Genomic DNA, 14,107 nt, shown 5'->3' with positions numbered 1-14,107 from the left:
GCCCGGCCGAACTTACCGACTTAAATTTTAAGTCAATAGATTTTCTAAGAAGTCTTAAATATACTGTCCACTAAGAAACCTTAAATATATTGGCGGTTCAGGTTTAAATGTATGTATATGGGAACATAGATCTTTATATATAGCACCCAACAAATTTGAAGTGGTGCAGGGTATAATATAGTCGGCCCGCCCGACTTTAGACTTTCCTTACTTGTTTTATTTAATATCTGCTAGGGGAGTATATTCTTTCAACTTTAATTAAAGTATCATTCCACGTATTTTTCTCTACCATGTTATTTGTATGACCCACTGTGCATTGTTATAATTTGTACAAAAAAAAATATGATACTAAAATATTTAGGAATTTGCATAAAAAATTCATTTACAAGGAAAGGCAAATGAATATTCTCTCTTTCACACACACACATACAAATATATCCATATCATATAAAAACAAAACGGAGTTTTCTCATTTTCCCACACACACACATACCTACACCCACACACAGTGCAAAGGTAGCAACTGAATGATACATGAAAAACGAGTTAATGAGAGATAAATCTTAAATACCCCAAAGTATTATAATACATTTAAGATCCATAGCAAATGACAAGAGTAACAGTAACAAAAACAAAACACCATCATGGTATGCCATTAAGGATTGCGAGTGATGGTGGGCGGGGAGGGGTTGGGAGTGAGAAAGATACTCTAGTGAGAGAGCCTTGCAGCAATCCCCAACTCTTCAAAAGGCTAATGGCTTTTTAAAGAGGAAAATTTTGTGCAAATGGCAATAAAATTATTTTGAATGCTTCCAAAAGGGGTGAAAGAGAGATACACACGGGTATGTATGTGTGTGTGTTTGAGAGAGTGCCAAATATGGGCCACTGAAATAGATCATAAATTTAAACAAAATATTGTTTTCACAGGTGACAATTTGCTCTAGAAAATCAAACGAAGAGGACCCAAAGAACACATCAAATCGATTTCATATAAAAGATTCCAAGCACGTTCGAAAATGTTTTCAGATTTCTCTGGCGCTATTTTTCTTTTTGGTTGGAGTGAAAAGGTTCAAAGGATCCTCTTGATGCCATTGATGGTCACATTTGTTTCGAATCATTCGATGTCTTTCAATTGCTTTAAGTTTTCACACAAAATAATCTCGCTTTACGACTATGTCATTTACACCGATAGGCTTTCTACTATCGCAAAAATATTCATAGAAACCATTTTTTAAATTTGCATAGTTATTGATCGAAAGACACCTGTTGCTTTTGAGAAATAAAAAGCAATATGGGACCGTCAGAAAACGTTTTTTTTAAGCGCCGCCATAGCATAGTATTAAAATTGCTTCCCATTTAAAACACATCGAAAACTAGTTCCACGATAATAAAAAGTATAAATTTTTGATCAGGGTAAATTTCAATATCAATTAAAAGATCAAAGATTTCATGTCCCTAAAATACGAATGAGAAATTCGCCTAGTAGACGCATTTCTCTGATATAAAGTTATTTTCCTTGTCCATAAATCGATAAACTCTTTAATGAATTTGTTTTGTCCTTATATTTATGTGATTCCATCTGGGTGTCTTCACCCAGATGGAATCACTAAGGTTAACTAAGATCACCTTGACTTAATTAAATCTGAAAATTTTAAATCAAAATTTTATTTCTATAGAAAATCTTGTCAAAATGTTATTTCTATAGAAAATTTTGTCATCATTTTATTTCTATAGAAAATTTTGTCATCATTTTATTTCTATAGAAAATTTTGTCATCATTTTATTTCTATAGAAAATTTTGTCAAAATTTTATTTCTATAGAAAATTTTGTCAAAATTTTATTTCTATAGAAAATTTTGTCAAAATTTTATTTCTATAGAAAATTTTGTCAAAATTTTATTTCTATAGAAAATTTCATTTCTATAGAAAGTTTTCTCAAAAATTTATTTCTATAGACAATTTAGTCAAAATTTGATTTCTATGGAAAATTTTGTCAACATTTTATTTCTATAGAATATTTTGTCAAAATTTTATTTCTATAGAAAATTTTGTCAAAATTTTATTTCTATAGAAAATTTTCACAAAATTTTATTTCTATAGAAAATTTTGTCAAAATTTTATTTCTATAGAAAATTTTGTCAAAATTTTATTTTTATAGAAAATTTTATCAAAATTTTATTTCTATAGAAAATTTTTGAAAAATTTATTTCTATAGAAAATTTTTCAAAATTTTATTTCAATAGAAAATTTTGTCAAAATTTTATTTGTATAGAAAATTTTGTAAAATTTTATTTCTATAGAAAATTTTCACAAAATTTTATTTCTATAGAGAATTTTCTAAAAAATTTATTTCTATAGAAAATTTAGTTAAAATGTGATTTCTATATAAAATTTTATTTCTATAGAAAATTTTGTCAAAATTTTATATCTATAGAAAATTTTCTAAAAAATTTATTTCTATAGAAAATTTTGTCAAAATTTTATTTCTATAGAAAATTTTCACAAAATTTTATTTCTATAGAAAATTTTGTCAATTATTTCTGTAGAAAATTTTGTCAAAATTTTATTTCTATAGAAAATTTTCTAAAAAATTTATTTCTATAGAAAATGTTGTCAAAATTTTATTGCTATAGAAAATTTTCACAAAATTTTATTTCTATAGAAAATTTTGTCAAAATTTTATTTCTATAGAAAAATTTGTCAAAATTTTATTTGTATAGAAAATTTTGTAAAATTTTATTTCTATAGAAAATTTTGTCAAAAATTTATTTCTATAGAAAATTTTCACAAAATTTTATTTCTATAGAGAATTTTCTAAAAAAATATTTCTGTAGCAAAATTTTGTCAAAATTTTATTTTTATAGAAAATTTTATCAAAATTTTATTTCTATAGAAATTTTTCTCAAAAATTTATTTCTATAGACAATTTAGTCAAAATTTGATTTCTATAGAAAATTTTGTCAACATTTTATTTCTATAGAATATTTTGTCAAAATTTTATTTCTATAGAAAATTTTGTCAAAATTTTATTTCTATAGAAAATTTTCACAAAATTTTATTTCTATAGAAAATTTTGTCAAAATTTTATTTCTATAGAAAATTTTGTCAAAATTTTATTTTTATAGAAAATTTTATCAAAATTTTATTTCTATAGAAAATTTTATCAAAATTTATTTCTATAGAGAATTTTCTAAAAAAATTATTTCTGTAGAAAATTTTGTCAAAATTTTATTTTTATTGAAAATTTTATCAAAATTTTATTTCTATAGAATATTTTGTCAAAATTTTATTTCTATAGAAAATTTTGTCAAAATTTTATTTCTATAGAAAATTTTGTCAAAATTTTATTTTTATAGAAAATTTTATCAAAATTTTATTTCTATAGAAAATTTTTGAAAAATTTATTTCTATAGAAAATTTTTCAAAATTTTATTTCTATAGAAAATTTTTCAAAATTTTATTTCTATAGAAAATTTTGTAAAATTTTATTTGTATAGAAAATTTTGTAAAATTTTATTTCTATAGAAAATTTTGTCGAAATTGTATATCTATACAAAATTTTATAAAAATTTTATTTCTATACAAAATTTTGTCAACATTTTATATCTATAGAAAATTTTGTCAAAATTTTATTTATATAGAAAATTTTGTCAACATTTTATTTCTATAGAAAATTTTGCCAACATTTTATTTTTATAGAAAGTTTTGTCTATATTTTTTTATATAGAAAATTTTGTCAAATTTTTTATCTATAGAAATTTTTGTCACAATTTTATTTCTATAGAAAATTTTGTCAAATTTTTTATATATAGAAAATTTTGTCAGAATTTTATTTCTATAGAAAATGTTGTCTAAATTTTATTTCTATAGAAAATTTTGCCAAAATTTTATTTCTATAGAAAATTTTGTCAACATTTTATTTCTTTAGAAAGTTTTCTCAAAAATTTATTTCTATAGACAATTTAGTCAAAATTTGATTTCTATAGAAAATTTTGTCAACATTTTATTTCTATAGAATATTTTGTCAAAATTTTATTTCTATAGAAAATTTTTCAAAACTTTGTCAAAATTTTATTTGTATAGAATATTTTGTCAATATTTTATTTCTATAGAAAATTTTGTCAAAATTTTACTTCTATAGAAAATTCTCTCAAAATTTTATTTCTATAGAAAATTTTCTAAAAAATTTATTTCTATCGAAAATTTTGTAAAAAATATATTTCTATCGAAAATTTTGTAAAAAATTTATTTCTATAGAATATTTTCTAAAAAATTTATTTCTATAGAAAATTTTCTCAAGATTTTATTTCTTTAGAAAAATTTAGTCAAAATTTGATTTCTATATACAATTTTCTCAAAATTTTATTTCTATAGAAACTTTTGTTTCTATAGAAAATTTTGTCAGAATTTTATTTCTATAGAAAATTTTCAAATTTTTTTTGTCAACATTTTATTTGTATACAACATTTCTCCAAAACTTTATGTCTATAGTAAATTTTGTCAAATTTTTATTTCTATAGAAAATTGTGTGATTAAATCTGAAAAATTCTTCAAGATTAATTAAAGTCTTTAACGTTGTTCACTTTTTATGTCTTGACTACAAGCAAAAGGACATTCAAAAATAAGAGAAGTTTTGTAACGCTTCATTTTGAAGATTTTTTTTACTTAAACATAGCATTATTTCTACTTGAAATCAATTCTGGATTTGAAGAATAAAGTTGCCGTTAACACGTTTTTAAAGGACGAATAAATTCCAATTTGTTTCCTAGTGTCATGTAGGCAAAACTCAAATTTCAAAGAGAAATGTATCTTAGGTTATCCTTTCTTCAATTATCCGCTTATTTGGCTCGGAATCAATACCACAATTATTAGTGTAAAAACAAAATCCTTTTATCCGGACAAGCCTTTTTTTCAGTGTATATCATATCTTTTATAATACATAGAAATTTCATGCTATATAAAATACATATTCTCATGTATAGGGAAAAATGCTAAGACGACCTAACGATGTCCGCCTGGCCGTATATCTATATGTCTCTTCTAATCGCGCTGCAGCCTTCAATAAAAGAGCTAACTTCGGAAATTTGGCGTAAATTCGTTTTTATACCCTCCACCATAGGATGGAGTGTACATTATGTTTGTCATTCCGTTTGTAACACATCGACAAATTGGTTAAGACCCCATAAAGTTTAGATATCCTTGGGCGTCGTGAAATTCTGAGTCGATCTAGCCATGTCCGTCTGTTGAAATCGAACCAAGCTATCGACTTCAAACTCGGCACAAGTAGTTGCTATTGATGTAGGTCGGAGGTATTGCAAATGGATTATATCGGAGCACTTTTACGTATAGCCCCCATATAAAGCGATCCCCAGAGTTGACCTCCAGAGCCTCTTGGAGGAGTAAATTGAAATTTGGCTTGACCTCTAAGAACGATGCAAAAATTGGTCCATATCGGTCCCCATATAAACAGATCCCCAGATTTTACTTCTTGAGCTTTCTGGATCTTGCTAGAATTTGGTACAAGTCACGCAATAATCGGTCCATATCGGTTTATAATTGTATATAGCCCCCATATAAACCGACGCAAAACCTCGTTCATTTCGGTTCGTAATTATTTATATGCTTCTATAGAAAATTTTGTCAAAATTTTATTTCTATAGCAAATTTTGTCAAAATTTTATTTCTATAGAAAATTTTGTCAAAATTTTATTTCTATAGAAAATTTTATCAGAATTTTATTTCTATAGAATATTTTGTCAAAATTTTATTTCCATAGAAAATTTGGCAAAATTTTATTTCTGCAGAAGAAAATTGTGCCAAAATTTTATTTCTATAGAAAATTTTTTCAAAATTTTATTTGTATAGAGCATTTCTCCAAAATTTTATTTCTTTAGAAATTTTTGTCAAAATTTTATTTCTATAGAAAATTATGTCAAAATTTTATTTCTATTGAAAATTTTGTCAAAATTTTACTTGTATAGAACATTTCTCCAAAATTTTATTTCTGTAGAAAATTTTGTCAAAATTTTATTCCTATAGAAAATTTTGTCAAAATTTTATTCCTATAGAAAATTTTGCAAAATTTTAATTACTATGGATGATTTTATCAAAATTTTATTTCATAGACCTTTTTCTGAAAATTTTATTTCTATAGACAATTTTCTAACAATTTTATTTCTATAGAAAATTTTTAGACAATGTTATTTCTACAGAAAATTTTGTCAAAATTTTATTTCTATAGAAAATTTTGTCAAAATTGTATTTCTATGAAAATTTTTTCAAAATTTCATTTCTATAGAAAATTTTGTCAAAATTTTATATCTACAAAAAATGTTGTCAAAATTTTATTTCTATAGAAAATTTTGTCAAAATTGTATTTCTATAGAAAATTTTGTCAAAATTTTATTTCTATAGAAAATTTTATCAGAATTTTATTTCTATAGAATATTTTGTCAAAATTTTATTTCCATAGAAAATTTGGCAAAATTTTATTTCTGCAGAAGAAAATTGTGTCAAAATTTTATTTCTATAGAAAATTTTGTCAAAATTTTATTTGTATAGAGCATTTCTCCAAAATTTTATTTCTTTAGAAATTTTTGTCAAAATTTTATTTCTATAGAAAATTTTGTCAAAATTTTATTTCTATTGAAAATTTTGTCAAAATTTTACTTGTATAGAACATTTCTCCAAATTTTTATTTCTGTAGAAAATTTTGTAAAAAATTTATTTCTGTAGAAAATTTTGTCAAGATTTTATTCCTATAGAAAATTTTGTAAAATTTTAATTACTATGGATAATTTTATCAAAATTTTATTTCATAGACCTTTTCCTGAAAATTTTATTTCTATAGACAATTTTCTAACAATTTTAATTTTCAAAATTTTATTTCTACAGAAAATTTTGTCAAAATTTTATTTCTATAGAAAATTTTGTCAAAATTGTATTTCTATGAAAATTTTGTCAAAATTTTATTTCTATAGAAATTTAAAAAAATGTTATTTCTCCTTTCAGTTTCGGTTCATATAGCCAAGTCGCCATTCAAGCCAAAGCCCTCCAACCAGGATAACCATATTCGCAAAGAGCAAGATCCAAGAACGTGTGTTTACAAAAAGAACTATAGAGATTTCATGGCTTGGGAGACGTTCGCATTTCAATAACCTGATTTGCCTTGAGAAAAATCTTGAAATAATTGCAGGACTTTATTTTTGATACGAAAATACCACTTATTTTCGTACCAATCCATTTCCAGAAGTTCTCAATAAATTAAAGATTGTAAGGATATTTTGACTACGAATGATGTCATTTATGGTCACTGACAACTACTCACTTCGTCAATAGATGTGATAGAATCATGAACGCCATTCAGCGAAAGACAGGAGACCTTTTCATCTTAATCCACATTTGGCCACTTGCTTACACTTTCTCGGTTAGCTCAATTGGATATTGGATAAAGCCATCAATACCCATACGTTGCCTTTGACGTGAAGTTTTGAAGGGCTATCCCTTTTTTCCTTGTTAACTTGGAAAGGCTATTCTTTGTGGCAAATCAATCCTCTCCAACTCATCTTCACTTTTCACTTTTCAAAAACTCTTTTTTTGTGTATGATCTGTGATTTGGAAACAATAAAATCCACCTCATCCCAACTGTGTGTGTTGTTGTCATGGTCATATCAAAGGCTAGTCCCACATTAACCCATCTCAATTAGTAAAACCCTTCCTGGTTGTTTTCTGCTCAGCTATAACCCAAAAAATTACTTAAGCCTTGGCTTATTTGATTTCTTCCAAACAAGGCAATAATATCAATTGGGTATGAAGATGATGACTCATCCTTTTTTGGTTCCAAAGAAGATGAAATCGCCCTTGCCCAAAATACCCAGATAATTTGTATTTTGAAATATTATGGCTATGGTAACTAGGCCATTTTAAATTGTCCTCCTGTATAACACCAAAATGGCCTACTCTTCACAACAATGTATACGAAATGGGAGGATTTTGTAAAAGAGTGATTTAATAGCAGGTCCTGGTTACCTGGCACTAATGTGCTTGCTTGTTTCTTTTGTAAATTTTAATCTTTGACTTTTTGGAGTGGTCGAAGACAGATAGAAGATATTCGATTTCTTTCCATTTCATTTTGTAAGCAGATCAAATCGTTCTTTGTTTATTTAGTCCCTGTATTGCTTACCAGACTGTTGGGGGTTGGGGCCATTGGTTGTATGACTACAATTTGCTGTTGCTGTTACCTTTCTCTACCGGCTGATCCATCTTAAGCTTTATTAGCATATATCACTCTGATAAATGTTTATAAATCATCAATAACATTTTGCTTTTTTTGCTTTCTTCTTTATCCACTTACAGATATCGCCGGCAATCCCTCGCATTCATCCAGGCCAAGAATCAGTCGCCTGGTTAAATTCCGTTTCTCTGTTCTTTTGGCACCACAAATCTCTGAAGAAGAAAACAAAAGAAATTGAATCGTAGCGAACTTGGCAGCACAACATCATCTGCAACACTTTGGCCTCATCAGCTTTGGGAAAAAGAAATACGAGAATCCCAGAATATCCCAATGCAATACAGGTAAGGAAACCACTAACCAGTAGCTGCATTTTTACAAATGCACTTCGGTCCTTGACATTGTCATCATTTAGTTTGACTCTCTTCTTTGAATTGGTATTTGTTGGGGATGGTGGTGTTGGTGGAGAAGGTGGTATTGAGTGTTTCAGACAATTGGATTTGATGGTGCTTCCAAATTGATGTCACTACATTTTTCTTGCATTTACAATCACTCAAAAGAATCCCAACAATTGCTATAGGAAGGGGAAATCGATTGCTCCAACTATTCTCAAGGGTTTTCAATATTCTCAACGATTGCAAAGTCTTCATGGCATAAGATTGCGTTATTCCAGAAGTCGATATCTTCAGTCTTACCATTGTGATACGGAGTCAAATGCTCCATTTGAATCCCCCTCTCAGAAAGAGGTACTCCGACTGAAATAGAGCAATAACTGAAAGAATTATCTCGTGGTTTTATTTCTGTAGAAAATTTTGTCAAATTGTTATTTCTATAGATTTTTTTTTGCAAGTTTTGTTTTTCTATAGAAAATTTTGTCCAAATTTTATTCCAATGAAAGATTTTCTCAAAATTTTATTTCTATAGAAAATGTTGTCAAAATTTTATTTCTATAGAAAATTTTGTCAAAATGTTATTTCTATAGAAAATTTTGTCAAAATTTTATTTCTACAGAAAATTTTGTCAAAAATTTAATTTTATAGAAAATTTTGTCAAAAGTTTCTTTCTATAGACAATTTTCCGAAACTTTTATTTTTATAGAAAATTTTGCCAAATTTTATTTCTAAAGAAAATTTTGTCAAAATTTTATTTTTATAGAAAATTTTGTCAAAATTTTATTTCTATAGACAATTTTGTGAAAATTTTATTTCTATAGAAAATTTTGTCAAAATTGTATTTCTATAGAAAATTTTGTCAAAAATTTATTTCTATAGAAAATTTTGTCAAAATTTTATTTCTATAGACAATTTTTGCAAATTTTATTTCTATAGAAAATTTTGTCAAAATTTTATCTCTATAGAAAATTTGGTCAATTTGTTTTTCTATAGAAAATTTTTGCCAAATTTTATTTCTAAAGAAAATTTGTCAAAAATTTATTTCTATAGAATTTTGTCAAAATTTTATTTTAATAGAAAATTTTGTAAAAATTTTATTTCTATAGACAAGTTTCTGAAAATCTTATTTCTATAGAAAATTTTTTCAGTTTGTTTTTCTATAGAAAATTTTGCCAAATTTTATTTCTAAAGAAAATTTTGTCAAAAATTTATTTCTATAGAAAATTTTGTCAAAATTTTATTTCTATAGACAACTTTCCGAAAATTTTAGTTTTATAGAAAATTTTGTCAAAATTTAATTTTTATAGAAAATTTTGTCCAAAATTTACTTTTATAGAAAATTATGTCAAAATTTTGTTTTTATAGAAAATTTTGTCAAAATTTTATTTTTATAGAAAATATTGTCAAAATTTTATTTTTAGAGAAAATTTTGTCAAAATTTTATTCCTATAGGCAATTTTCTGAAAATTTTATTTCTATAGAAAATTGTGTCAACATTTTATTTCTATAGAAAATTTTGTCAATTTGTTTTTCTATAGAAAATTTTGCCAAATTTTATTTCTAAAGAAAATTTTGTCAAAAATTTATTTCCATAGAAAATTTGGTGAAAATTTTATTTCAATAGAAAATTTTGTTTCTATGGAACATTTTGTCAAAACTGTGTTTATATAGAACATTTTGTCAAAATTTTATTTCTATAGACAATTTTCTGAAAATTTTATCTCTATAGAAAATTTTGTCAATTTGTTTTTCTATAGAAATTTTTGCCAAATATTATTTCTATAAAAAATTTTATTTCTATATGAAAATTTTATTTCTATAGAAAATTTTGTCAAAATTTTATTTCTATAGACAACTTTCCGAAAATTTTATTTTTATAGAAAATTTTGCAAAATTTTATTTCTAAAGAAAAATTTTTCAAAATTTTATTTTTATAGAAAATTTTGTCAAAATTTTATTTCTATAGATAAAATTTTGTCAAACTTTTATTTCTATAAAAATTTCATTTGCAAGTTTTGTTTTTCTATAGAAAATTTTGTCCAAATTTTATTCCAACGAAAGATTTGGTCAAAAATTTATTTCTATAGAAAATTTGTCAAAATTTTATTTCTATAGAAAATTTTCTGAAATTTTTATTTCTATAGCCAATTTTCCGAAAATTTTATTTTTATAGAAAATTTTGTCAAAAATTTCTATAGAAAATTTTGTCAAAATTTTATTTCTATAGCCAATTTTCCGAAACTTTTATTTTTATATAAAATTTTGCCAAATTTTATTCTTAATGAAAATTTTGTCAAAATGTTGTTCCTATAGACAATTTTCTGAAAATTTTATTTCTATAGAAAATTTTGTCAAAATTTTATTTCTATAGAATATTTTGTCAAAATTTCAGTTCTATAGAATTTTTTTTTCAAAATGTTATTTTTATAGAGAATGTTGTCAAAATTTTATTTCTATAGACAATTTTACGAAAATTGTTTTTTTAAAGAAAATTTTGCCAAATTTTATTCCTAAAGAAAATTTTGTCAAAATTTTATTTCTATAGACAATTTTTTGAAAATGTTCTTTTTATAGAAAATTTTGTCAAAATTTTATTTCTATAGAAACTTTTGTAAATTTGTTTTTCTATAGAAAATTTTGTCAATTTGTTTTTCTATGGAAAATTTTGCAAAATTTTATTTCTAAAGAAAATTTTGTCAAAATTTTATTTCTATAGAAAATGTTATAAAAATTTTATTTCTATAGAAAATTTTGTCAAGATTTTATTTCTATAGAAAATTTTCTGACAATTTTATTTCTACAGAAAATTTTGTCAAAATGTTATTTCTATAGACAATTTTCCAAAATTTTTATTTTTATAGAAAATTTTGTCAAAATTTTATTTTTATAGAAAATTTTGTCAAAATTTTACTTCTATAGACAATTTTGTGAAAATTTTCTTTTTATAGAAAATTTTTTCAAAATTTTATTTCTATAGAACTTTTTGTCAATTTTTTTTCTATAGAAAAATTGGCCAAATTTTTGTCAAAAATTTATTTCTATAGAAAATTTTGTCAATTTGTTTTTCTATGGAAAATTTTGCAAAATTTTATTTCTAAAGAAAATTTTGTCACAATTTTATTTCTACAGAAAATTTTGTCAAAATTTTATTTCTATATAAAATTTTGTCAAAATTTGATTTCTATAGAACATTTTTTCAAAATTTAATTTCTATAGAAAATTTTGTCAAACATTTATTTCTATCGAAAATTTTGTCAAAATTTTATTTCTATAGACAACTTTCCGAAAATTTTATTTTTTTAGAAAATTTTGTCAAAATTTTACTTCTATAGACAAGTAAGAAAGTCTAAAGTCGGCCGGGGCCGACTATATTATACCCTGCACCACTTTGTAGATCTAAATGTTCGATACCATATCACATCCGTCAACTTTGTTGGGGGCTATATATAAAGGTTTGTCCCAAATACATACATTTAAATATCACTCGATCTGGACAGAATTTGATAGACTTCTACAAAATCTATAGACTCAAATTTTAAGGCGGCTAATGCACTATTAGAAGTTTAGGAAAATTAGAGTCATTTTTACAACTTTTCGACTAAGCAGTGGCGATTTTACAAGGAAATTGTTGGTGTTTTGACCATTTTTGTCGAAATCAGAAAAACATATATATGGGAGCTATATCTAAATCTGAACCGATTTCAACCAAATTTGGCATGCATAGGAACAATGCTAATTCTACTCCCTGTGCAAAATTTCAACTAAATCGGAGTAAAAAATTGGCTTCTATGGTCATATGAGTGTAAATCGGGCGAAAGCTATATATAGGAGCTATATATAAATCTGAACCGATTTCAATCAAATTTGGCACGCATAGCTACAATGCTAAATCTACTCCCTGTGCAACATTTCAACCAAATTGGGCCAAAACTAAGGCTATTAGAACCATATTAGTCCATATCGGGCGAAAGATATATATGGGAGCTATATCTAGATCTGAACGGATTTCAATCAAATTTTGCACACTTAACTGCACTACTAATTGTACTCCTAGTGCAATATTTCAAACCAATTGGGCCAAAACTCTGGCTTCTAGGACCATATTAGTCCATATCGGGCGAAAGATATATATGGGAGCTATATCTAAATCTGAATCGATTTCAACCAAATTTGGCACACATAGCTACAATGCTAAATCCACTCCCTGTGCAAGATTTCAACCAAATTGGACCAAAACTCTGGCTTTTAGGACCATATTAGTCCATATCGGGCGAAAGATATATATGGGAGCTATGTCTAAATCTGAACCGATTTAAATCAACTTTTGCACACTTGACTATACTACTAATTGTACTCCTAGTGCTAAATTTCAACCAAATTCGACCAAAAATCTGGCTTGTGGGGCCATATAAGTCCATATCGGGCGAAAGATATATATGGGAGCTATATCTAAATCTAAACCGATTTCAATCAAATTTTGCACACTTGACTATACGGCTAAGTGTTATGTTTGTACAAAATTTCAAGCAAATCGGTATAAAACTCTGGCTGCTGGGTCCATATTAGTGCATATCGGGCGAAAGATATATATGGGAGCTATATCTAAATCTGAACCGATTTCTTCCAAAATCAATAGGGTTCTATTCTGACCCAAATTAGGCACATGTGCCAAATTTGAAGGCGATTGGACTTAAATTGCGACCTAGACTTTGATCACAAAAATGTGTTCACAGACAGACGGACGGACGGACGGACGGACAGACGGACAGACGGACATGGTTATATCGACTGAGGGACCCACCCTGAGCATTATTGCCAAAGACACCATGTGTCTATCTCGTCTCCTTCTGGGTGTTACAAACATATGCATTAACTTATAATACCCTGTTCCACAGTGTGGCGCAGGGTATAACAATTTTGCCAAATTTTTGTCAAAAATTTATTTCTATAGAAAATTTTGTCTATTTGTTTTTCTATGGAAAATTTTGCAAAATTTTATTTCTAAAGAAAATTTTGTCAAAAATTTATTTCTATAGAAAATTTTGTCAAAATTTTATTTCTATAGAAAATGTTGTCAAAATTTTATTTCTATAGAACATTTTATTTCTATAGAAAATTTTCTGAAAATTATTTCTATAGAAAATTTTGTCAATTTGTTTTTCTATGGAAAATTTTGTAAAATTTTATTTCTAAAGAAAAGTTTGTCAAAAATTTATTTCTATAGAAAATGTTGTCAAAATTTTATTTCTAGAAAATTTTCTGAAAATTTTATTTCTTTAGAAAATTTTCTGAAAATTTTATTTCTATAGTAAATTTTCTGAAAATTTTTTTTCTACAGAAAATTTTATTTTCGACAGAAAATTTTTTATTTCTATAGACAATTTTCCAAAAAATTTATTTTTATATAAAATTTTGCCAAATTTTATTTCTAAAGAAAATTTTTTCAAAATTCTATTTCTATAGAAAGTTTTGTAAAAATTTAATT

At 25.2% G+C, this 14,107-nt stretch overlaps 1 protein-coding gene across 1 annotated transcript in view; it reads left to right on the top strand.

The window, feature by feature from the left end:
• Window positions 1-14,107, top strand: part of LOC142225197 (uncharacterized) — a 1,012,757-nt gene that overhangs the window by 885,981 nt on the left and 112,669 nt on the right. Inside the window, exon 5 of the mRNA XM_075294976.1 lies at window positions 8,356-8,574. The gene's annotated coding sequence lies outside the window, so the exon portion shown is untranslated. The remainder of the gene's footprint in view (window positions 1-8,355; window positions 8,575-14,107) is intronic.

This window comes from Haematobia irritans, chromosome 2, assembly GCF_050003625.1.
Source record: "Haematobia irritans isolate KBUSLIRL chromosome 2, ASM5000362v1, whole genome shotgun sequence".
NCBI lineage: Eukaryota > Metazoa > Arthropoda > Insecta > Diptera > Muscidae > Haematobia > Haematobia irritans.
This window is presented reverse-complemented; position numbering and strand designations above follow the sequence as displayed.